The sequence below is a fragment of the Pteropus medius genome, unplaced genomic scaffold, assembly GCF_902729225.1.
Source record: "Pteropus medius unplaced genomic scaffold, Ma_sr-lr_union100, whole genome shotgun sequence".
Lineage (NCBI taxonomy): Eukaryota > Metazoa > Chordata > Mammalia > Chiroptera > Pteropodidae > Pteropus > Pteropus medius.
The window spans coordinates 20,483,916-20,509,777 of record NW_024351073.1 but is presented as its reverse complement, the minus strand read 5'-3'; the positions used below and the strand labels follow the sequence as shown (position 1 = coordinate 20,509,777).

General features: G+C 49.9%; 1 long non-coding RNA gene across 1 annotated transcript; it reads right to left on the bottom strand.

Moving 5' to 3' along the window:
* Positions 1–6,894: 6,894 nt before the first annotated feature.
* On the bottom strand, positions 6,895–17,816 carry LOC120586267 (uncharacterized). The gene is made up of 2 exons (XR_005648667.1): positions 17,365–17,816; positions 6,895–9,518 (listed from the first exon to the last, which is right to left on the bottom strand). It is a non-coding gene; the product is annotated as an uncharacterized LOC120586267 (long non-coding RNA).
* Between the last annotated feature and the right edge of the window lie 8,046 nt (positions 17,817–25,862).

Here is a 25,862-nt window from a genome sequence, read left to right as displayed (position 1 = left end):
CTTTCAAACTATGCGGCAAACTGTTTTGAATATATTCTTACTAAAAAAAAAAAAATACAAAACTGTCAAACTCTGAAGGTTGATTTGAATTCTAGAGAAAGCTGAGTCATTCAGAGCTGAATCTGGGGAGCAAGATGAATGATCAAATTTGGATAAATAAAGCACTTTTAGGTAAAAAATGAGGGCTTCCTTTAAAGCAATCAAACTGGTTCTCATATATGACTTTTGACCTGAATTGTGTAAACACCACATAGATGTCTTAGGCAAAGACAGATGTATTATTTAAAAGTATTTTTCCCCAAGATAGCCATGATGACCTTCATTTAGATGTGAAAAGCTAGGCATGTTCTTTTTGTAAAGCCCATCGAATTTATTTATTGTCACAATAAGTACTGTTAAAAAAAAACAAATATGAGTATGCCTGAATGATCAAGGTAATACCCCTTGAAAAACACCAGACCATTTAGTAAAGGTGTCCTTGCTTTACAAGGTAATAGATTTTTTCGTGTGTAGGCCAACTGTTTCCTACTTTCATGAAGACACCAAATTAGACTATTTACCAGCCTCTCTCTAAATGGCTATCATCAGGTCACTCTGCATTTCCATGGCAGAACCACGAGCAACCCACCTAACCTCCATCCCTCCCCTCTGCCTTACTGCCAGACAGCCACCATTCGACCCAGCTAGATATGTTCTCCTTGTGACTGGAGGCCGACCGAATGAAAGCAGAATTAGCTTTCCTGAAAGAAGATACAGATACGGCCTCTACTGTCTTTTCTCTCGCTTCTTGCTATCTCAAGGTAAACATGAGGTCTGGAGCTGCAGCAGCCCTTTTGAAACCAAGAGGAAACAAGCCCGAGGATGAAGAGCCAACCTGACAGAGACAGGAATGGGCCTGCATCTCTGGTGGTGCCATCCAGCAGTAGAAGCAAGGTCAGAAATCTCAGACTCTGGGGTTCTTGACACACAGGAACCACGAGACCACTTTCTGTGGCCGTTAGTCTCTCTGCTCCTAGCCACAGACACAGCCCAACCTAACACACAGGCCATTTCCTGCTTCAATAACCACATGACAAGCATGGCTGTGCGGCAGGCAGGCAGGAGAAGCATGAGAAGAACCGTGGATGGAACATTTGAGGCTGACATTCTTGTCTCAAGAGAGTTCTGGAATCAATAGTCGCACAATACAATTTTTAGTTTCTTATGAAAAATGCACTAACGCCATTACACATTAATAGTTTAAATTTGCAAATAGCTCATGTGCTTAGGAGGCTGTCATCTTCTCATAGGTAGCAGGGGAGGAGACCAGACCCCCTACTCAGCAGGGGGGTAAGAGGAATCTGGTGTTAGCACCGGCCTGCTCTGCGCCCACGCTGCATGTCAGACCTCACTACCCCACTTCATGTAACCCGCACCCAACTTGATAAGGGTTTTTTCTCCTCTCTTTTACACGTTTTGAACACATGTCTCAGAGAGGCTGAGTAATTCTCCCAAAGTCACACAGCTGGTAGGACGGATCTCTGCATGCCTCCTGCCTGGCTGGACTTGGGTCGCAATGTCTTGATGCGAATCTATTGGCAAAGAGCCCAGTCCCAATCGGAGAAGCATACGGTCTCCTTTTTGGTGAGCCAGGGGCAAACGCCATCACTTTAGAGGCTCTTGAGTCTCTCCTTCGATGTAGTAGCTTAAGGAAGTTGCTGTGTTGCTCTCTGGCGTATTTAGGGAGACTGAATTCGGACTGGTTGAAGGAGACGTTAATAGATGTGAAATTTTCATCACGATTAAACTAACGCTGCATTCATAAGCGACAGGCTGGGGGCCATCTGCTTTGCTCTCCTCTCTTCGTGAGAGGCTGCAGCAGACGCACGATGGGGTCACAGGAGGACAGTTCCACCGCAGGCTTTTTTTATGGGAAATGGGTGGAAAGTTAGCCGAAGGTCTCAGGTATTGCAGGTAAGTGCCTAGGACCCTACGTCTTTTTAATTAGTTTCATTTCTATCAAAAAAAAAAAAAAAAAAAAAAAATCCCAAAATCCATGCTGTGGCCCAGGGACTGGATTTAGGGATCTGTAGGGCAGTTGGTGAACAGATGAGAGCTTAACCCTAAACTGGCACCTTCTTCTGTTTATGCAGATGGCACACCGCAGAATCAGCAGAAGATACACCGCACTGCTCCATGATACGGGCTGAATTGTGTGTCCTCAAAATCCATGCTAAAGCCCTAATCCCCGAGTACCTGAACCCCAGAATCTGGTCTCATTCAGAAACCAGCTGGTGGCAGGGGTAATAAATTCAGACGAAGTCATGCTGGAGCAGGCGGGTCCCTCGCCCGGGGAGACAGGTGTCCTTCCAAAGCGGGGGTTTGGGCACAGACACACACTGGGAGAATCTCATGTGAAGATGAAGGTAGACTTTGGGGTTAAGGGTCCACACGCCAAGGAACATCAGGGATGGGCCAGCGAAGCCCCAGAAGCCAGCAGGGAGTGTGCGGCAGATGCTCCCCGCAGCCTGGGGGGAGGGCGGGGCGCGGATGAGGGGTGGGACCGGCCTGCTGAGGACAGGTTCTGTTTCTTCACAAACCTTCCCATTTGCCTGGAAAACGAAGCTTTCCTAACGGGCCTGGCAGGGCACCCTGATCTGAGATGATCCCCTCCACTCACTGCACGGAAGAGGAAGAGAGAGAAAGAAATGTAGCCCGCACGTGAGAGGCAAGACCTCACTCCACCGGTGGTTCCCGGAGACATGGTGGTGGGAGGGACCCAGGCTGGCTGCCCAGGCCCCAGGGCCCCCTCCCAGGCCTCGCCTCCCTCCCTCCCTCACCTTGCCTCTCCGAGCTCCGCCTCCGCCTCTTTGAGCTCTCGCCAACACCCCCAAACTCCTCCCTTCCACCCCGCTGCTTGCCAGGGATGATTGCTGGTGACATGAAGCCCTAACACAGCAGCTTAATAGTCACTTCAGAACTAGACCGGTGGGAGATTAAGGGTTGCTAATTTGGAACCAGAGGCTGATGATCTATAAAAAGCAGAGACTTTGGGATCTGTTTAGTTTTTTAAGAGTAAGCCATTTTAGAAACTCTTTCTCCACGAAAACGATGAAGTCAGTGGAATCGGTCTGCCTCGCTCACTCATTCTTCTCCCGTGCCTCCTCTTCCCCAGCTTCCCCTCCCACCCCTTCCCCCAGCTGCCCCTGCCCTGAGCTCGGGGTGCAGAGGGGACGGCCGAGAGACACTGTCAGGCCCCTCCAAACGGGGCCAGCGCCTTTGCAGAGATGCGCCCCACCCTTCCAGGAGTCTAGGTACCAAGAGAAGGAGAAGGGAGGAGACCCACCGAGCGTCCTGGGGTGGGGTGCCCGGAGCTCCTGCAGTGGGGGTCAACGGTGACAGGGAGGTCGCACGGACTGTCCTGAGGGCCCCTGTGAATCACGACTTCCCTGCCAGGACTGTCTGCATTTCAGAAAAGTGCCGCAGGGAGCAGAACCTGGGGGCAAACCGCTCCCTTCGGAGTCTGAGCCCTCGTGGGAAGCTGCGGGGCGGGGAGGCCTCCCTGGACCCCTCAGATTTCACTGTCAAGGCCCGTGGGAATTGCCGGGAATCCTCGCTCAGGACGCTCAGGATAGTGTGTGGGATCTGTACCTTTCCCGAGGCCAGGGTGAGAGAGTCCCAGGAGGCATCCAGCCCTCCCTACTCTGCTTGCAACCTCAACCTGAAGAAGAGGCAGCTCCACGTTGCAAAACACCAGAATGTGAACTGAACGCCGGTTTGGGAAAGGAACTTTGCTGACTTCCTTATCTTCCTCCACCAGAGAGCAAGTGAGCAAGCGAGGCAACCCTGAAGAGCAGCTGTGTGGACACGCACGCACGCACAAGTGCACACACATGCATGCACACACGTGCACCCCCCGCCGCCAAAGAGAAAATGTCCTTCTCAGTAGAATCCAGAGCTTTGAGTAAACCAATTTGAGCTCCTCTCTGGTGGCAGAAAATATGTAAATCACTTTTTTTTTTTTTGCTTCTTATTTTTGAGATTCACCCGGAACTTGTTTTTCTGCCCCATCATAAGCCAAATTAAGGCATGAACCAAACCATCCCCTATTAAGCTCCGTCGCTGTGAAGAGGCCTGCGTTTTCTCAGAGATGAATTCCAGGCTGTTCTCTGGGGGAGTAACATCTGCCGTGTAGCTACTGAGAGAAATTTTGAAACTGTGAACAGCTCTCAGAGCAGGAGGAAACAAAGATGGAGTGAGGAGGGAAACTGAGGCCCAGAACTGCCTCGGTCGCTTCGGGGGTTAGTCCACGGTAATAGTCACCACCATGACCAGGAGCAGCACCCCTGGGCTGGTGGGGCCTCTCTGCAATCAGACCTCCTTGTGGTGAAGCACAGCCCCAGGACAGCCCTCACGAGCCCCCAACCCCCACCCCAGACCGGAGGCTGCTCCCTCTTCTCTGACACAAGCCTAGAAAGGTCCCCATCACAGGGTGGGGACAGGAGGCCACAGAATGAGGACAGGAACCAAGGGCAGCGTTCGGCTCTGAGAAAAGGCACCACCCTGTGACAATGCACCTCTGATGTCTTGTTTTTCCAAGTCGGTCCATTGAAGTTCAATTTACAGTTATTCTTTACATAGTATAATAGAATTTATAGAATTATATGATAGTATAATAAGGTATTGTAACATAATTATACAGCATAATTTATAAATACATAGTACATAATTATACATGGTATCACATCGTATAAGATAATTTATAGTGTTATATAATTTATGTCAATACTGGTCTATGATTTCTGACAACTGTGAGCAATGACGCAGTCACCATCGTGATCCAGATACAGAGCGGCTGCACCACTTTGCCAGCTCTCTGCATAATGATGCTCGTGGGAGGGTGGTCTTCCTCCACCCCAGGCCCTCACGCCCCTGCCCCATTTTCTGCTACATCCTAAGCTCCTTCGGAGTCTGGCGCCCTTCATTCAGCAGAAGGCGAGGGCCGCGCATCCCTGCTGGCTCAGTCGCATTGCCGGGGCTCCGGCCCGCGGCTCTCTCCCTGAGCCTGTCCCTCCCCTCCTTTGTCATGGTTGTTTTTAAGTTTAAATAGGCTATGTATCCCCAAACCAGCTTTTATTTTAATTTTACTTTCCAGGCTTTAAGGGAAGCAAAGTCAGCCATAATATTCGAAACTATACTTCTTAGCTTGTCTGGTTTTCGCCTGGGAGCGTTGCCACGTTTGGCAGTTGGTCATGTCCTGATGACGACCTTAAATAACTGTGAGTTGATTCGGCTTATGTGTTTCGTAGAACTTCCCTGTGACTGGCATTATTAACACAAAACCCAAATGAAGACCGAGAAACACTCAAGTCCACTTCCCAATGGAGAGCAGGTCATACTAAGCAAAATTCCCAAATGGTTTACTGTGTTTTCATCCAAGACCTGATGATGAGCTCCACGCGAATCCATGCCGGCCCAGCAAACGTCACTGTCACCCAACAGGACCGCTTCCCGACAAAGGCCCCCTCAGCCACGTGGCAAATGCGGGGTGCCCGGAAGGGATGAGGGCTGCATTACTGCTAATTAAAGATGCCACATGTCACACCAAACTCATTACCGAAATGCATGGCACATTGTCCCCACTGACGCTCCTCTCCACGTCCTTTTTAAGCAAACCCTTATGTAACGCAGCTCGCTCTGCACCCGGCCCTGTTCGGAGCTTTTCTCAGTTCGCTCACGAGTCCCCATCAGAGGAGCAGGGTGACAGCTCCCTGGGCCTCCAGGAGGGACAGAGGGAAGCCCACAGCCTCAGAGTTCGCTGTGGCCTCGTGCCGTGGTTTCAAGGGAAGTTCTCTTTAGCCCAGTGGATGTCTCCTCCTGGGCCCCCCGGCCGGCACTCCTGCTATGCCCAGTCCTGGGTGGGGGTGCCAGTTGTAGGGTGAAGCCAAGTTGTCCCAGCCTGAACTATCCTGGGGCACAGCGGGGGTGGCAGGGGTCCCGAGGGCACCCACACCAGGCATTCTCCACGGCCCCTCCCACAGCTCTCCCAGCCCCCTGTCTGCTGGACAGCCTTCCGGGAGGTCCAAGTGTCATTTGCAAAGCTGAGCCAGCCTCCCCTGGCCTCCTTCTTGCCCCTCCTGGAGCCCCGAGCCATGCCAAGAGGAGGGTTGAGTTTTGGGTGGCGAAGCCCAGGAGAAAACCCCACCCCGGTGGAGTGAATGGCAGACAGAGCGGGGAGGAGAAAAGACAGGACGCGTTCGCTGCTGTGACTCGGGAAGTCTGGCCGGAGCAGCTTGGGAGGGGAGGGGGCGGTGCTGTGAGCTGGGCCAGGGTGGAGGGGGCCCCGGGGTGGGCTGAAGGTGAGGGCGTGGACGACGTCTGTCCCCTGCTCCTGACGCCCCTTTGAATCGCCACTGTCTGACGGTTTCCAGAGGCGGAAGGGTTACAGGGGAAGAGCCCAGACGCCAGCAGTCCAGTGCAGAGGTCTCGGACCAGGCGGTGGCCATGAGAATGTTCCAGAAGGAGCAGTAAAGAAGGCAGCACTGACTGATCTTGTGGCCGCCTGCGGTACTGCATCAGAGATCCTGGGACGGAGGGTCTCAGCTGTGTGTGTGCGCGCGCGTGCGTGTGCGCGTGCGTGTGTCTGTGCGTCTGTGTGAACCGGCGAGCCAGCTGGCTCCTGCCCAGGCCTGCTGGGAGCGAGCAGGAGGTGGGCGCAGTGATTCTCTCGCCACGCCCACAGTGATCCCTGTTCTAAGTCAGGAATAAATTACTTGATGGAAGAACATGCTGTGCAAGGTGGGAAGGAACAAATAGACACCCCCCACCCCCCACCTCCCACACTGTGCTCAGGGGCTTCTGGCAGGGAAGGGGGTGACGGAAGGCTGAGGCTGAGGCTGAGGCTGAGGCTGAGGCTGAGGCTGAGGCACAGACGTTCCGGTGCTGAAAAGCCCAGATCGGCAACTGCGCTGCACGGTATTTAATTAATGTTATTACTTATTACTTTCTGTGTTGTGCTGCCTCCAAGAAGTCACTGTAAACATTGGCTTCAGGCTTGCTCTGTGTTCCCCTCACAAACATGTCAAACAGCTCATTTAAAACCCAGGCTGGAGGAGGACACAGCTGACGATTAGCTTTGGTGGATTTTCTGAAAGCTGCTTCCGGTGGACCAGGCCGACCTGAGTCTAATTTTTGCACGGGGGGAGCGGGGACGCGCCTGGAGGTGAGACGTTTGCGGCAGACCTCGCCGTGTTCCATCCTGCTGCTCAGGGATTCTGAAATCTTCCTGGCCGTGTTTCAGCTGCAAATTAGGCAAGTGTGTTTCCATGTCTTCGGGTTGACACACAAACCCCGTTGCTGGTTACGCCACTGCCCCATCTCAGGAACTTGCTCCATTCCCAGGCCCTGCTGGTTGCCTTCTGGGCCTCGGCTGAGTTGGCCAACGTGGCTGGACTCCCGACCCAGGAGAAATCCATACGGTAGCCTGCAAAAGGGACGGGCATGGAGAGTCTTGACCAGTACGGAGAGGATGGGGCTAATCTGCCTCCTGGTTTCTAGAATTCATCACGTAGGAGCAGAAGGTAAAGCTGAGGCTGTCATCAGCAGGGAGAGCGGGGCCGTGGTGGTCACACAGGCTCGCTAGAGGTCTGTGAAGATGTGGGGGGTTAAATTAAGGACATGGGGCAGGAGGTAAGGCAGCCGCAGAGAAGCCAGACAGAGGCGGCCTGGCCTTCCGCAGAGAGCTCCTGAATCCAGATCGCGATGCCTTGGACCGTGGGACAGCCGGCCCCGGTTTTGCCAAGGCCCAGCCCCATCACATGCTGTGGTCTTGGACTTTCGGGAGGTTCTGTTACCCTAACACCCCTGTGACAATAAACTCTATCCAGTAACTTGAAGGCCCTGGGAGAAAAAGAAGAAAAACCCCGTGACTAAATCAACAACTGCTAGGTAGATTTTAAAGATGCAGAACGGGCCAGGGTCAAGGTCGGAGCCCCCGGGCCTGGCCACGCCTCTGAGTGGGTGTTCACCAGCCAAGCCGCTCCTGGAGCCCTGTCCCTCGCTCGCCCACCGGCATCCCAAAGGTGGTTTTACTAACTATCATGTGAAACCCAATTCTATTCAAAGTCCTTGAAGATTTAACAAGCGCCTGCTGTGCGCGGGCCCCATGGAGGATGCAGGGATGATGGAGAGACGATGCCTGCCTTCCATTAGGAGAAGCACGGGGAGGAGGCGGGGGGCTGTGTCAGGGATCACGGCACATTGTTGCTCACCGTGCTTCAATCTGCCACTCTGGACACAGACTAAATAAAAATCCCGCAGTGCGTAGTGGAAAGGCGGATGGGGAAGAGAAACATGAGTGGGAAAACCTGGCAAATGCTCCCTCGGCCAAGTGATCAAGGTCAATACCAACAGGGCTAAGGCGTGTGGATAACGTGGACCCTTGATAGGGTGCGAGGAAAATAGAATTTACCTCCGTGGTCCTCCCCAAACCTGTCTTCCTCATCCGTTCATGACAAAAACTTCAGACAAATTCTGACGGAAGAGCATCCCGCGATATACCTGACATACTCCTCAGCACCGTCAAGGTCATCAGAAGCAAGGAGCATCTGAGGAACTGTCACAGCTAAGTGGGGCCTAAGGAGACAGGATGACTAAATGCCGTGTGGAAGCCTGGATGGGATCCTTCAACAGAAAATGAATATTAGGTAAAAACCGAAGAAACCGGAATAATCTATGGACTTTAGATAGTAATAATGTCTCAATTTGGCCTTCATTATTTGTAACAAATAACAATAATGTTAGATATTAAGAATTGGGGAAACTGGACATAGAAAAACTATCTGCTCAATATTTCTATAAATCTAAAACTGTTCTAAAAAAAAAAAAGTCTATTAAAAATACCCCAGCAGCAGTGAGGTTTGAGGTGGCCAGCCTGTGAACCGGAATGGGCATTTCGGGGAGCTAGTCTCTATCTTCTAATAAATCCCTTTTCTGCTTAAACCGGCTGCAGTGGGAGCTCTGCGGCTCGTTGGCAGGAACCTAGACTAATCCGCCACATACGTATTTACATACAGCATTTAAACAAAGAGCTGCAGGAGATTTGGTGTCATTTTCCATGTTGAGTTCCAATTATATCACAGATGCAGGATAATGCGCCTAAAGTATCAGGGGATAGAATCGGGACTAATGAGATAATATCTGGAAATTGCTTTGAGCTCTCTGGAGCGACCGAAAGGCAGGGTATACTTATCATCACCGTTAGGAAAAAAACTCGCTTTGAAAACTTAGGCAGGCAGAAGGGAGGACTTCAGTGAAAATCCGTTTGATTCCTCTCGCCTTTCAAAATAGACAAGTTCTGTAAACGTTAAAGTGATTTTTTTTTTTTTTGTGAATCAAATTCTTCTGTTTCTTCCATGAAACACTGCTGTTCTGCGTATGACCCTTCCATTATTTTCGGTTGGGCTCCCTTCTACCATGTATCCCAGTGGCTTCCAGATTCTCCAGCAGAATATTCTCCAACTTCAAAATCCATCCCCATTCTGAGGAAAAAAAAAAAAAGTATATGTTTTTCTTTAATGTTATTGGAAATTTCGAAACAAATAATATGATAAAAAAATGAACAGATACGATGGTAATAATAGAAGAAAACGGTATTTTAATCTCCGAGGTTACATTTTGAAAAGCTATCAGCGCATAGAAACCTTGAGTGAGTGTGAGGTTTGCATCTGTGCCTCCGTGGGGGCACATTTTGCTTGTCCTTGCGACATCTGGTGGGTTGTGCTGTTTTGTTTTCAAAGTCCACAGTAAGGAAAAAAATCAAATACACGTGGGTAAACATGGGGTAACAATAAAAATGCTTCTCGCCTTGTGTTAAGGTGAGATATTTTATCTAGAAACTCTCCAGAGTGATTGTGTCAGCTACAACTCTGTCGTGTTAACGGGGGTTATTGGCTCTGGTTCCTCTTGGGCCACCTTCCATCCCAGTTGTCTTCTTGTTTTTTTCCTTTCAAAACCTTACAAAAGACTAAAAAAAAAATCGGCCAACACATTCCAGAGGCTGTTTTGGTAGAGGCACAGCCTATTTCCTAAGATAAAATTATAGACAGCTTAATTAACCGTTTTGCAAGCATGTAATAAGCATTGCCAGCTTCAAAACTAGGCAAAAAGTATCCTCACTGTTTTCCAGGCAGTTTGTTTGTTTGTTTGTTTGTTTGTTTTTTGATTTGTCACACCCATTCCTGGCACCAAATTCAGATTCCTTAGCAGATTCCTTATGCGTCAAGGAATTAGAAATCCAACAATAGGGACAGAGGAGACTCAGAATGGAAGTCTGGAGGCGGGCAGATTCCCCAGAAGGAAAATGACTCAGTTATGCAATGGAGAATGTTTTGCGTGGACTTTTCTCCTGAGGCCTGTTTCCCTTGTCAGCTTCCAGAAGCCAAAGCCACCTACTTCCTCCTTTACGTCAGTGGGAGGCAGAAAGTGGATCTGTCTGCAAATCCCCCACACGTCTGAGGGTCATTTGATTAGACAGTTTTCATCACAGTGTCATCCCTGGCCCAGTGACAGACCAGGACGCTTAGCTGTGCTGATGGGTGCGGGTCTATGATGGTCTCGCCCCTGGGACTGCGGGTGGTATCACCTTCTCCCAACACTGGGCGTCCCCAGGGCAGGGGGTGTGCACCCGAATGAAAATCTGCTTACCCTTAGGACAAAGGAAAGGTCAACGGCTGACCCTAGCTGGCCCCCTACAGGAACCTCTACAGTGATTTTCTGAAAGTTTCTTTGGCAAAAGCCTGAACTGCAAAATTTCTTCTTGGAGGTGTTTCCCAGCACAGATGGAATATTATAAGAAAGGGAGTTTCTTGATAAGCTCTGAAATGAGGTTTTTCAGCTCCGACATCTAGAATATAGTTTCTAAATTCAGCTTATGCACGTGCTGGATGCACATTTATTTTTTTCCATGAAATCCTTGTTAAGAACCTTGTCCTTGGTTACAGCTCTCCTTGCTGAAAACCTGCTCTTCCCTCTGGGGTGTACTGTCTTATCTCTTCATCTCCCAAATTCCTCAGGGTTACAGCCTTCCCTAGTGTGACCTGTCTCCTCCTAAAATGTACTTTCAATACATCTTACTTTTTCTCACCAAAAAAAAAACAAAAAACCAAAAAAACTTGTCTTTGAAAGTTTTAAGTTTAAAAAAAAAAAGATATAAAAAGACTATCTTAGAAATGATTCCCAGCATTCATGGCTTGATTTGGGCTCTAAATGTTTTTGTTTTAATAAGACAAAGTTTATATTCAAACTTTCAAATACAGTTGTCTAATATAAGCTTTGCTGCAAGAGATGATTTTAAGGCAGTTACAGCTGTATATCTTTTCTCTAGTTTCCAAAACTAGAACACCTGCCTCTTGCTGCAGGTAAAAATATTTTCCTTTGCCAATCGACAAACCTCAGTGGAACAGAACTTTCTGGCTGGCAACCAGATCTTCATGTGCAGCCAAGTGAATCATCTGAGGGGTGACACATAGCTTTTCCTATAATTGATGATCTTTAGTTGAGGTTTTTTGTTTGTTTGTTTGTTTTGTTTTTTATCAGTTCCTGGGCAGAATTTTTGAAAGGTACTGCTGATGAGGCATGGTACAGAGAGTTCCAGAAATGAGTATTTTCCTTTGATTTTTTTCACTCAGTATCTGCGAAGCTCAGCATTTTTGGAGTACCACCAGGGCACAACCCCCCCAGTACTTTTCTCCTATTTGGCCAGTTTACTTTGAAGAATTTTCACACGGCTTCTAAAATATCCTCAGCTTTCGTGAAGATCTCTAAGACCTGAGAAAGTCGTATTTCTTTTCCAACAGGATCTCAAGGCTTTATGCCTAGTCAAATGATCGAGTTCAATGTCCTTGATTGGCTTCCTTACCACGAATAATAGGAAAAAGAGGGTGTTCAATCGATGTTTTGCAAACGAAGTTGCATGTCTTAAGCTAATTCAGCTATTCAATCTTTGATTGAAAAATCGGACTGGCTTAAATAATGATCTGAATTTTTTTTTTCTTAATTCTTCTCCAAAGGAAACTTTGGCAGCTGACAGAATGCAATTTTTTTTTTTTTTTTTTTGTCGTTAGTGTTTTAATCTTGGTTATGGAAAAAGCTGAATCGTACAAAATCTTCAGCAGAGTCCTGATATTCTGTTCAATACTATATGCCGCAGGAAATTCTCCTCTGCAGGAAAAACAAATGTATAAACACACCAAAAGTGCTCTTAAAATATTTTGACTAAAATATTATTTAAATCAAGAATTTCTGTCACGATTGCACATTTTTGGAACTCCAACATGCTGGAAAAAATACTTTTTTTTTTTTTTTTTGCATGAATCCATATATGACATTGTCAAAATTGATGCCATCTTTAATTACCCAAAAAGGAAAAAAAAGGAAGTTAAAAAAAAAAAAAAGGTTTTGACACCTGGTTCCACGCTTGCAGGATGATGAAGGCTGTGGTAGTGTCTAGACACCCAGGCATGTCTGAGACTCGGAAGGCTGAGGCCACCTTCAATTTCTAAGCACTGTGTCCTAGGCTTAACTCCATCACATTTGCTGGTTCTATGGGGGAGATTTAAATCATCTTTCCTAACTATAGTTTAATGTCATCCCTACAGAGTCAAGGACAAGTGCTAACCTACACAGATGGAAGATGGTCTCAGTGTTCGCTTTTACACTTTATTACACTGTATATAAAATTCAATGTTGTTTTAAAAATATATGCATATTTATACTTAAACAGAAAGCTCGTACTCTTTGAAGTAAAACACAGCAGAACGAATTAGATTTTACAGTCCAGGTGAATAAAATGCGTTTCCTTAACATATGAATTTCTGCTTTATTTTCTGCCTATCCCTACCATTAAGGGGACTTGTTATTTATCCTCTGTAGTTTGACTTATAAAATAAGTGCTTGTTTTTAATTTTCAAAATATAAAATTAGATTAGGATAATTAATATATTTCGGCAAATTTCACAACCTGCCATCCATATTTTGACATCCTTCCCCACCAAATACTTCCATAAAAAGTGCTGAACGTGAAATGATCTAGCAATGAATCTCAGAGAAGTGAGAGTTATTTTGTGAATCTCAACTATGCCGATTTTCTTAAATGAACGTAAAATCGAAATACTGAAATAGGGCAGTCCTCGGCTTATGAACAAAGATGTATATTAAAAGGCTGTCTGTCAGTCATTTATTTGGAATATAGAATCATGTCTCCATTAGACACAAGTAAGAAATGCTGGCTCACCAAGGTTCTAGGTCTATGTAAGTTGACTTACACTGATGAAGTGACCTGCAACAGATATGGACTCACGTAAATAAAAACCAGCCCATCCATAAGTCTGGATGCTGGGGACAAGGATCTCAAATGCGCCGTAGGAAAAGCCTGTGCTTTGGTGAAAAGCTATGTACTGTTTACCTGCAGCACAACCTTCCAGTGGCCTGATTCCGGCCTTTCATTGTCTTCGAGCTACTTCCGTCTCGGTAAGTTGTAGGTAACTGTGCTAGTTTGCTAGGGCTGTGGTGACAAAGTGCCACAAACTAAGTGACTGAGAAGAACAGAAGTTTGTTGTCTCGCCGTCCTGGAGGCTGGAAGTCTGAGATCAAGGTGTCAGCAGAACCGGACCCTCTCTGGATGCTCTAGGAGAGCGCTCCTCCCCGCCTCCTCCAGCTTCCTGTGGTCGCCTGTAAAGATGGTGCCCTTGGCTCATGGTGCTTCAGCCCGATCTCTGCCTCCATCTCGCGTGGGGGTTTCTCTGTGTGTCTGTGTCTCTGTGGCACAGCAGTTGTACTGGGTTTAGGACTCACTCTCATCCAGGATGACTTGATCGTAACTTGACTGCCACTTCAAAGACCCGATTTCCGAATAAGGTCCCATGCACAGGTTCTGGATGGACTTGAGTTTTTGGTGGACACTATCCAACCCAGGACAGTAACTGACAGCAACGCGGACCAATCCTTGCTTATAGACATGCAAATGCTGCCCTGTTCAGAAGAGGTTCGCTTGACTTCTCTCCCTCCTAGCTGGAAAAACCGGTGCGGCCTTCGTCTGCACATTCATTTCAATATTCTTCATCTACAAATGCATCTGCTCTTAAATTCTTTCAGATCATTTGGAACATCTGCCTGGTTCCTTCACGTGTTGAATAAAATCTTTAACAGGAGCTCATTTTTACATCCACGCGAGAGTTATGATTTTACTCTCTCTTTTTAAAAAATTAAATCTTTTAACAGTGAAAAGGGGAGGAGAAAATGTACATGGGGATCCCCTTTTCTTTCTCTGGGCCCCGGGCCAGCCCCGAGGACACACCGCCGAAGTAGGTCGAAGCTGTCCTGAGCAATCTCTGCCTTCCACTCATCGTCTGCTCATAGATTGCCTGCTTCAAACTCCCAGGAGACGTCTCCTCAGGATGTCTGTCCTGCCCCTCTCTGCCCGTCACCTAGGGCCGGAGGACCCGATTCAAATGCTTCCTCCTCCATCCAACCCACCTTTCCCCACCCAGAGGCCCACCGTCCTCACCGTTCATGTGTGAGCTACAGCCGGGAGTAACACTGAATGTCCCCCCAAATACTCCCACCGTCTCCCATAAAAAGACAATGTTTGCGATCCACTTCCGCCACCATTCAGTGTGATTTCAAGTAATGTATTTGAGATTCGGTTCCTACTTTCCCCAATTTCTTCCTCTTTTTACCTGTGAATTCATAGAGTGTCTAACTCTTTTTCAAAAAGAATAATTGCTTCCTATGGCAGAGCGACATGTAGTTTGAAAGCTGGGAAAATTGGGAAAGTTTTCGGAAAAAATGTATTTTTATTCCTAAATTTTTTTAGTAGTGTTGGAAATGGACAATTTATTTGTTTTAACTTTTTCTTATAAATTTTTCTATTTCTCTTTTTGGTAGGTGATTCGGTCTAAATTTTCAAAGGCCTCGAAAGGTGTGTAAATAATTCCACTTCTAGTAATGACTCTAAGGATATAAAGAGACCGTGGGGCCGAGATATATAGAGGGGACTGTGCTCTGCCCTTGGATAAAGCAGTGGCCCCTGGACTAGAGTAAGGGCTCATCAACTCTGGGTTGTTTAACTAAATGACCACGTGACAATTCAGTGCACCCCTTCGGAAGGATGTAGATTTGTATTTGTTAGCGTGTGTGTGATTTTGCTGGGGCTGCTGTAACCAAGCCCCGCAGACCAAGTAAGTGGCTTCAAACAACAAAAATGTGTTGTCTCACAGTTCTGGAGGCTGGGAAAATTGGGAAAGTTTTCAGAAAAAATGTATTTTTATCCCTAATTTCTTAGTTTGTTTTTTTTTTTTTTTGCAATCAAGGGGTCAGCAGGGCCGCACTTCCTTTGCAACCCAGAGGGGAGGACCCTTCCGTGTCCCTCCAGGCTTCTGGCGGGGGCCACCGTCCTTGGTGTTCCCTGGCTTGCAGTGACATCATGCCAGTCTCTGCCTCTGTCCTCGCATGGCCTTCTGCTTGTGTGCGTCTCTTCCCTTTTTAAACGAACGCTGGTCATATTGGATCAGGGTCCAACCCACTCCAGTATGACCTCGTGTTAACCATTTACATCTGCAGTGACACGACGTTTTCAGCTAAGGTCACCTTCTGGGGCCCTGAGCGTTAGGACCGCAGTGTGCGTGTTTTAAGGGAACAGACTCAACCCGCAGCAGTGCGTGGAGCTATGTACAGCGTACTTCTAAGTAGGAAGAGCCAGTGAGAAGCCAGCACAGTGATGCTATCACATCGAACCTCGGGAGCAGGCCTGGTGGGATCCCAGCCTCGTGGGGCTTACGTGTCAACCTCCAAGAACGGCCAGAAGCCCGCTGTACTTATTAAGAACTGATTCTGATCGAAGAGCTCTTTTAAGTTAGATTTTTTAAAATATTGCATGGTATTTACTTAAAAAGGGTTGAAGTCAGGTAAATGGACTTTGGTTCTGGAAGGTTTCAAAGACAGGAATACTCACTCGAGACCGGGGAATGGCCACGGCTGAGTCCTGGGAGGCTGTCCATCATCCGGGCTGGGCGGCAGCCCCTCTGGCAGAAAATATTAGGCTTGCCCAGGAAGGGACTGGCCGGGTGTGGGGCCAGGTTCTAGGATGCCAACTGGCCCCCCTGATTGCTGAGGGTAGGATTTCCAAGGGGCTTCCTGGGAGTGTGGTGGAAGGGGGCTGGCAGCTCCAGATCAGGCCTGTGGTTGAAGAATCCCTAAGGTGCTGAGAGATTTTCCATGTTTGTTATGCCTGTGCTCCTCTCCCAGGCCACAAGGACAGAAGGCGGGCGGTTGGGAGGTGTTCCACTTCACAGCTGGAGAAAGGCCCTAGGCGTGGGAGCCTGGACGGTCGGTCACGTTGAAGAGGAGCCTGATCGAGGAAGGCGACATTGTCGTCACAGCTGCTGGGGGCCTGGACAGCGGCCCTGGGCATCCTGGAGATGGCCTGAGACGGGCCCACCAATGCCTCAACTTTGTGGCTCCGAGTAGCACCGGAGCCTTGGAGGGTACAATGACGACATCCCTGCCCTATCTTCTCACCGTCTTTCACTGCTTTCATTTTTAATCTTCCAGAATGATGCCTGGGTCTCAGGGGCTGGTACTTTCTTCAGAAACCTGTGTGACTGGACACTGTACAGAGCAGAGGAGGGCCACGGCTCACCCTTCAGGACAGGTAAACTGGAGAAACGATGTGCTCGAGCTCTAAGGGACAACGGTGATGCCAGTTCTAACACGCAATGCTCGTTGTGTGTCGGCTGCTGTTTGAAGCACTTTATGTAAATTAGCTCCTTTAATCCTCATTAACCAAACTTTGAAGAAGGCACGACCACCGTTATTCTCATCTTTACAGAGAAACCGAAACACCAGCGCAGGCCACCCACTAACCCTGACGAGCTGAGGGGAGGCCAGGATGGCGGGTCCTACAAACTCGGAGTCCGAGATTAACCACACAGGATTGTCTGAACATAAAAATTCCTAACTACAGCAGGTCATGGCAGGTCGTCACATCCTGGCCTGTAGCTTTCTTGGGGAAGGTCAGTCTTCACCTTAAGCGAGCCTGTCTATTGTCTTTTTGCTTCTAAGATAACGCACCCTGGGAATGCTGGAGTCATCCCTTTTTCCAGACCCTTCGGGGATACCCCAACACACCAGAATGGAGACCACGGAACCTCTCGTGGTTGTCTAGTCCCCCACGAACCATCTCCATGTGCTGCAAATGTTAACTGTTAACTCTCCTGTGCCCACCCACGTTTAAAAGAAGTGCGTGTCCCTGTTCTACTTTTTATCCCATCCCAGAGATTCCCCCGCTGTGCCAGCTCCCGCCCCCTTGGTCTACCACCGACGACCCACCTCATGTCTCCTCCTTTGATTCTAATGCATCCAACAAGCCGCAAAACTGCCATTCTCTGGCACACTTTCTCAATCCGTTGAGATTTTGCTTCCTGGCAATTGTCATTTTGGCTCAAATAATCTCGTTAGAATTCTCTCCAGGTCTGGACGTTTCTTTCACGGACACGAGTATTACGAACACTCGCCCCTACTAGCAACCATCACCCCCGCCGTCCACCGCTTCATAAACAAACGCATGAACTTCCCTTGGATAGTAGAATAGTCTCTTCATCGTCGATGTCACTGTTTGTGTTAAAATGTGCAGTAAGAAGTCTGAGGGACACACAGGATGGGCGTTCCCCAACTGGTGACCTGGCCGAAGAGAATTTGCGATAAACAATAATGTGAGTAATGCTTAAGCTCCAAGCCAACAAGAAATGCTTGAACAATGAGCAGTGCTAGAGACAGTCCGGAATTGCAGATCACAAGGGTATCTGGGCCAGAAGGGGCCCCTCCCTCCTGCTCACAGCCCTGGGAGGGTGGGGGCAGGGTTCTCTCACAGTGGGAGGTTGGAGAGGGGGCTGGGCTCTAGTAGAGAGTTCCCGGGATGCCCTTCACCCGGGTGGGGCCTCCGGATACAGGGATTAAAGGAACAGCAGGGTAGGGAGAGAGCTGGGGCTCCGGGTTTAGCCTTCCTTCCACAAACGCTTACCGTGTGCTAATTAATAATAATAGCTAATATTAATCAAGAACTTATTTAGCTGCAGGTTCCACATTAAACCTTTTCCAAGAGTTGTTTTTTTGCCACCTTCTCTTATGACCTTGTAATAAGGCAGGTGTTGCTATTTCTACAGGGGAGGAATTAGCCCTAGACGGGCCACACACCTTACCCGAGCTGAAGAGCTGAGCTTTTAAAACCTTTTAAACAAGGGGCCTCCAGGTGGCATTCTGCGGGGCACCGACCGTCTGGCTCTGCTCTGAGAGCTTAACTCAGGAGCCCTGGGTTTGAGGAAGGCCAGGGATAAAATGAGATGGCCAGGGAGGATGGACACACAGAGAGGAGCCCCGTGGACCACTGACGTTGGAGTCGGTGGCCCGCTAAGACCAGGTGGGGTGTGAGAAAGTGAAAGCCCTGAGTATCTAGAGGGCAAGAGCCTAGAGCAGGCGCCAGAATCTCAGAGACCACACCCGCATTGTCGGACCGTTCTTCATCAACAGGCGGGACTTTCCGGGGGCAGGACTCGCTGGCCTGCTGACGGCGCCCAGAGCTGGAGCGGTGGGCTGGCTATGGGTGGTGGGAGGTCAGGGGTATGGTCTGGAGGCAGAGCCTGATAGGATGAGAATTTAGGTGAGCACTCTTAGAATTCACCCGAAAAATGAGAAAGAAAAAAGCAGGAATGAGGGCTGAGTGATCAGAGAAGGGGCTGCAGGGTTAGGGGCTTCGGCGAGGCACAGACACCCACTAAGTCCACATCTTGGTGGGAAATGTGTGGTTCTGGAACCGCCTGACATGTCTTCAGGTGAGCTAAACAAAGGCAACCTTCCAAATTCAGAGAAAGGTGCCAGCTGAGTAGGATTCTGCCATCTCTACTTCAAGGGTCATTTACATTGTTTTTACTTTCCCCTTTAGAGCCTGCTACTCTTGAGTGGCAAATGCTCACGGGTGACCATACGGGTGAACCTGGGGCCGGCAAACCTCACCGGAAGTCCTCACACAGAGACGGACGAGCGTTATTCGAGAGCTCTGCGCACCTGTGCGTTGCGTGGGAGTGTGGGGATGGGGCATATCTTCTGCTGATGAGACTGATCCTGATTCAGATAGTGGGGTTAAATGGATGCTCAACCAGTGTCCCAGCAAGGGCACCCCAAAGCCTGAGGAGTCTGAGGCATGAAGACGAGATGTAGGTAAGGGGGTGCTGACAAGACACCCGAAACAAAGAGCCCTAAGAGACCTGTTTTGGGGAGAAGAGAAACTAAGTTCACTCTGGGATATTTTGGGGGTTTAGGGAAAATGTCTCAAAAAAAAAAAATAGACTGATGTAGCTCAGAAACCGTCTTCGATAGGTAGGTTTTCAGAGCCAGATGGAGAAGTGATCTGGTTCATTCCTCGGACGGTCGAGGGAAGGGCGGTTAGGGCCCCAGAGCCTGGGCTCTGAGTGGCGGGACGAGCAGCGAAACCCATACGTTCCAGAGCGAGAGGAGATCACGTGAAGTCATTCCCGCCGTGACCCCGTCCTCTGCGGCGTGGGGCAGAGTCCCGCGAGCTGGCGCGAAAGCTCTTCTGCTTGAGACTGGCGGGTTTGGGGCAGGGAGAGTGGGGACAAGCAGAGCCCACCAGCCACACGTGCAAACCAAAGTTGGCTTTAGTCTGTAATAAAGAATAACGAACACCTATTTGACAAAAGGAGCTGCAGCCCAGGAGACACAGACTCAGGTTGCAATCTAAGTTGTGTTTCCCCAAAGGGGAGGCCGCCTTTTATGGCCAAAGTTCCCACCCAGGTTCCCAATTAGGTCCGTCTTATGTAAATAAGGTGTTCACATTGTGCAGTTCTGATTGGACAGGGCGGGTCTCGGTCTGTTGATGGGAAGACAAGCCGGGTCCCCTGCAGGGGCTGGCTCAGCAGGGCGCCGACTGCTCCATGCTCTTCCAGTTCTCCTGGCAACGCGTTCACACGGCAAAGGCCGCCGCTGTCCAGCCAGGACTCCTCACGCTGCGGGTCAGAAAGACTCCGGCCCGCTGCTCCCCTCAACAGAGGTGTCTTTTCTGCTTCATTGTCTACATTTGAGAACTGTATTGAGGTCCCGCTGTCTTCAGTGGTGCCGTTCGGCCCTCTGCAGTCAGTTTGAGTGATCTGTAGTCCCAGTGCATGGTAGCTCTCGGGGGACAGTCACCGCATTTCTTGGGAGCACATTGGCAGGCACAGGCATCTCAGGCACAGGCATCTCAGCGTGGAGCGTCACCGCCAGCTTCTCGGAGCAGGACCACGCTGACATGGCCTTCTGTCCTCCACGAAAGCAATACTGAACTCAAAAACACCGTCGAGGAGAATGTCTGTGAGGGACGGGAGGGGAAGAGGTCTGTGCTAAGAACGAAGAAACCGGAAGCTACGTGGCACAGGGGAGAGGGTGCCTGCAGCCCCCCTGCAGTCTGGTGAGGGGGGGGGCGACTCAAGAGCCAGCTGCCACCGCAGCGAATGTGGGCATGAGTCACTGGAGGGGAGGATCCCGTGCAGGAAATCTATGATAAAATGTGCATATGAGACATTGATTATGCATCTGGGGGTATTTTTGGTCCAAGAATAAAATGTCAAAGTGTTCTAATGAATTGTTGAGAGAATCTACTCCCTCACAGGCACGAGACCAGAGGCAGACGCGTTCAAGTGTGAAAAACGTGCCAGTGGAAAGTAGTAACTGGTGGCTCACCCAGTCTGTGTTGTCAAGGGGTGGATGTCGTCCCTGTAAACTCCGTGCCAGGCTTGGGCTGGTCTTCAGAACTGAGGGGTTGGGTGGGATGGGTTGGTTGCTTGAGATTTAGGACCACGGAAAGCTGGGCTGGCTCGGCCATCTCCTTCACGGTCTGGGCCACGTGCTGTGCTCTGGTACAGCCCCAACCGGCCTGTTCTTGAAACTCACAGTCCATAGCTCACGGGCCTTCAGTCTACGCCTTCCTGCAGCCTCAGGGCCCTGGAGGTATGGAATGTGGGGTGGGGGTTCCCTAATTCGCAGTACTGCACTGGAGAGCTGGGGTGACTACATCTCAGGCAGCCAGAGTGAGTCCTAGCGACAGTGTCCATGTCTCCTGTAGATCATCACTGCTCAGGCGGAGAGGCGGGGTCAGGGCTGGAGAGGCCCCCTGAATTTAATAGGAAAGAGGTCCCTGCAGACCCTCGAGAAGGCAGCAGGTCTGCGTGGGAAGCTGGTGGGGTGGCGGGGGTCGGGGGGAGTTAGAGTAACAGGGAAAAGGGAGAGGGGACACATGGCCTTCTCACTTTATAGGGTTTGCCCAAGAAGCATCAACTACTCTTGTAATTAAAAACAAACAAACAAACAAAACCCCCACGTATTTTAAAATGAGAAAATGGAAGATGAAAAGTGGAGGTTGTTGAAGGAGATCTTTCTTGCAGAAGGTTTGGCTGTGAAGGCAAGCCTGGCTGGGGGGAGGTGGTGTGTGTGTGTGTGTGTGTGTGTGTGTGTGTGAGATGCAGAATGTGTTTTAAGGTGGAGATCTGAGTGAATCTGTTGACGCTTGAAGACGAATGCCAACGGATGATGTGAGGACTCCGAGGGGTGCCCAAATCCCCAGGGAGGAGGGCTCCCGGTTTGCCTGGAGGAGAGGAGGCCTCTTCCCCTGGAGACTGAGACATGGCAGAAGCCAGGATGCACATGAGTTTCGCCTCAAGGCCAGAAGTGGGGAGTGTGGGGTGCTCCAGAAGGAGACAAGTCCCATTTTCTCTGTAGAACAGGAAGCGAGGGCTTTTGAAGAGAGCAGTGGGTTGAGCGTGAGGAGCGGGGAAGATCTGAGAGGCCGCAGTGGGACGGGAAGGACGAGCAGCTAGAAGCCCACAGTGCCGGAGCCAGGGCTGGGGCGGAGGGAGGACTAGAGGCTCGCAGCTCCTGGGCCTGGTAGAAGGATTAAGGGCACGTGAGGCCGTGCGTGGTGCTCATCCCTTCTGTTCCACAAGACGAGCCTCTAGAAGCAGCACTCCCGGCACTGGGAGGGCCCCAGAGTCTCCTTGGTTTGTGCCCCCAGCAGACTGAATATGGTGGTTACACACCACCGGATAGAAAAGCATGGACGGCCAGTGCAGAATCTGGACATACCCCAGGCCTCTAGACCTTTTTTTTTCTTTTTCTTTTTTTTTTAAATATTCGAAGATCCTAAGACTTGGAAGTGTAAGTGGTTAGAGAAAGTTCAGGTTCCTGTTCTGTGCGTGATTTTGTATAAACTCAGAAGTTCCCCAGAGATGGCTGGGCTCCAGCAGGCCGTGCCTTCTCTTCCCTTTAACAAGTGTTTGTGGAGCATCAGCCAGGAGATGCTGGGGATTAAAAAACCCTAATAAGACCTGGTCCTTGTATTTGGTGAACTCTCAGCTTATAAGAAAGAAGAGAGTGTTGCAAAAAAAATGATTGGAAAACAAAGTAAGAAGAGGTAAGAAAGGGGCGGGAACAAAGAGGTAGTGATAGGGGAAAAAGGGTGCCCTGTCCTTGGGGTGAGACATCAGGGTCATGTGGAAGCCTTCTGTTGACTAGGTCTTTTAATAGCTTTTCACATCGCACTTGATTCCCTAAGTTTGCCTTAAAATTGCAACCATCTTCGTTCAGATGAGGCTCCAAGAGGGGTTGTCCTTACAGTAAACATGGCTTCTTAGTTATACCCCATTACTGCTACTTCCCATCCAGAGCAGCACGAAGGCAGAAGAATGGGCACACACGTATATCTTTCTTCCAAGCATTTAACCAGAAAGGCAGAAAGCCTCCTTAAAAGAAAATGAAGTTCTTGAGTGGTTACGAGCAATTCAGATCACAAAGTGAGGGATCTAGTTGCTGTCAATTGAATTGAGTCAGGGCCACCCAGCGGCTAATCTCTACTAGGGAGATCCCAAAATAGATTTTCCTTTGTATTTCTAAGCAGATCAGAAAGGTAACCTGACTAGCAATTCTGTAGGTTGACTTCAGAATGCTCCAGATTGCTTCCACTTTTTGCAATCGACTCGGGGAAATTTGCAAAAACTCCGAGCCAAATAATTTCGGTTTACTTAAATTGTTTTGAAAAATCGGGTGACTAAGCTACGTCTCATCCCTCACTTGCTTCTAAGTTTTCACAGAGGGAACGGGACAGCTGAAGGAGCCTGCTGCAAACCTCAGAAGCTTCTCTAAACGCCATCCTTGAAGATGATTTTTGAGAGGAAGTAGGAGAAAGCAGAGCCCTCGGCCTTCCTGAAGCCAGACCTGGGGGCTCTTCCCTGCGCCCCAGATCCACCCTAAAGCCCCTCTCTTTTGTTGTTTTGGGCACCAACCCTAGGCACTGGCCTGTTTTCCTTTAACTGTGGCATCATTCGGTCCAGACCTGGAGGAAAGCAGGACCCAAGCCGGCCTGGGTGCTGCCGCCACCCCCCCACCCCCCGCCCCGCAGCAACCAAGCACACAGCCTTTTTCATGTGAACGAGCTTCATTGCCAGTCTTGAGGGGACAACAGGGGTCACAAAATTGTTGAATGTGCTTCTTTTTTTTCTTCCAGGTTTGCAAGCACTCTCCCTGTATTCTGGCTTATGAACCGCTCATAACAGGTAGTACACGTAAAGTTTTTTCTTTCTTTCTTTCTTTCTTTTTTAATACAAGCAAAGAGAATGGTTTCTTTAATTTTAATAAAATTCCAGATCAGGTGCAAAGGTTTAAAGCGACTCCCGCGTTCAATCCGTCATCCGGCTCTGGAGGTGGGACCCTGGTTATTTTATGAACAGTGGGGCGGGTTTGCCCCACCATTATGTAACCCCCACCCCCACCGCAACTTCGCCTTCCTAACAAAGTTTGGGCCTGGGTCACCACTCCAGGGTCATTTACTTTTCAGTCTTCGAATACACTGTAACTTTGAGATGCTCCTCTCGTAGGAATTACAGAAACGTAACTGAAGTAGTGAACTTTTTTAATGGCCCAAGGACAACATTTTTAAGCAAGTCGACAAATTGTGTAAGCGATATATATGAGACTTTAAAAAACCATAAAATAGTTCTTTTTAACTAAAAATTTCTTGGATAGAACACAATTTCTCAAAACATTATTGATTTAAAAGTTATCCCGAGTGTGTTGGTAATTTGGATAAGCTACTTTCTCCTTCTAATGTAGCTGCTGTACACATAAAAAGTAAATGTGGACTTCTCTAAAAACACCCATGCCTAATTTTGTGTTATTTCAGCAATGTTGAAAATCTATTGTCTTTGTGGTAAAAATACCGAGGCAGGCCAAGCGGGTGGCGGGAGGGAGGTGTGAACTGTCTGGGTGGCCTGGGGTGGTCACCAGGTGCATTTCTAAAGGAGGGAGATGGTCAGCTTGGGTTTGGAGTCTGAGCACTCTCAAACCACTCAGCTCTTACATGGAGCGGACTGTTCCAGAAGTTTATCTTTAAACGGAAAACAACTCAAGTGCCATTTGGACTCCAGTTTCTAAGAAGGAAAGGAGGAAGCGCTGCGCCCTGAAGATAGAGCCCGAGTTCCTTTGCTCAGTGACTGTGCGCGGAGGACCACCCGGCTGGGCGCTGCGCACTCCTGGGCGGCGTCCACCCGGAACCCCGCGCAGGCCGCTGGGGTTCTTGTAATACCACGGAGTGTGCCTGGCCGGGAGGACCGCGGGACGGGCAAGCCCGGCCCTGTCCTGGGAGTCGGGACTTCAGCCCCTGACTCCGTTTAGCCGGCCTCTAGAAACGCTGAAGAAACCGCTGACCTTGAAAGGGGGAAATTCCCAGTGGGAATTTATGTAAACGTGGCCAGTTACGGAGAAAAAAGCCAACTGTGACTGGGGTATTTTTGGCTTCGCAAAGAAAGCCCCGAGTGCAGAAGGAAGCCAGCGCGCCCAGGCGTGGATGTGTCTTCACCAGAAATCGCTGTCCTCCCGGGGCCTGCGGGTGCCAGGTTCGGGGCCCGGCCGGAGGATGCTAGAGGCCCAGGTGACCACCAGCGCCGTGTCACACCAGGGGCTCCAGAGGCCTCGCAGTTCACAGCTCTCTCTCCTTCTCTCCCGCCCTCCTCCCCGGGGCGTTTCTGACTGTGTTCCCCGCTGCGCCCCTCAGCTTGCCCGCCCAGGCCTGGGGTCCTCCAGCTTGTCCCCAGTGGCTGCGTCCTCCCTGTTTTGTTCACCTTTGGGCACCGAGGGCAGGCATCCGGTGAGCACGCTGTCCAGAGCGGTGGAAAAAGGAGCAAGGAAAAGAAGGAGAGGGGACGGTGGACGGGGTGGCGCGTCCTGTGCTGTCCGCCTCACCCCTGGGCTCGCGACGCTTCGCGTCAAAGACGCGGCACTGCAGTCTCGGCCGGGGTGACCCTCGCTGCCGCGTCCCCATGCACGGCCCTTCCTCGAGGATTCGGCCTACCCGGCACCCTCCCCCCGGAGGTTAGGGGTTCCACGCGGCAAATCCTCTCGCCCCTGGGACCAGGACAGACGGGGAGGGGCCAAGCTCCAGCCAGGGGGGCGCTGGGACTGGACGGCGGCCGTCGCCCGCAGTCCTGCTTTCTGCGTTTGGCAGCCGGCCGCGGAGTCAGCGCCCTGTCGTAGCCTCCCCGTCGACTTCCTCCCTGTTGTCCCAGGCGCGGTGACATTGGCTCGGGGTGGAGAACCTTTCACCACTCTGGTCTGGAGCAGCCTTTTCCCAACCAAACGTTCCTCCCTTGAAGCTCCTGGACACCTCCTCGGGGTCACTCTTTTTAGGAGCAGTGTGCAAGGCACAGCTGGCCCAGGCTGTGTGAGCGGGGCCTCTGCGGATCCTCCCCCCACCGGCTGGGATTCCCCGTAGCAGCCCCGAGCTCGCAGCG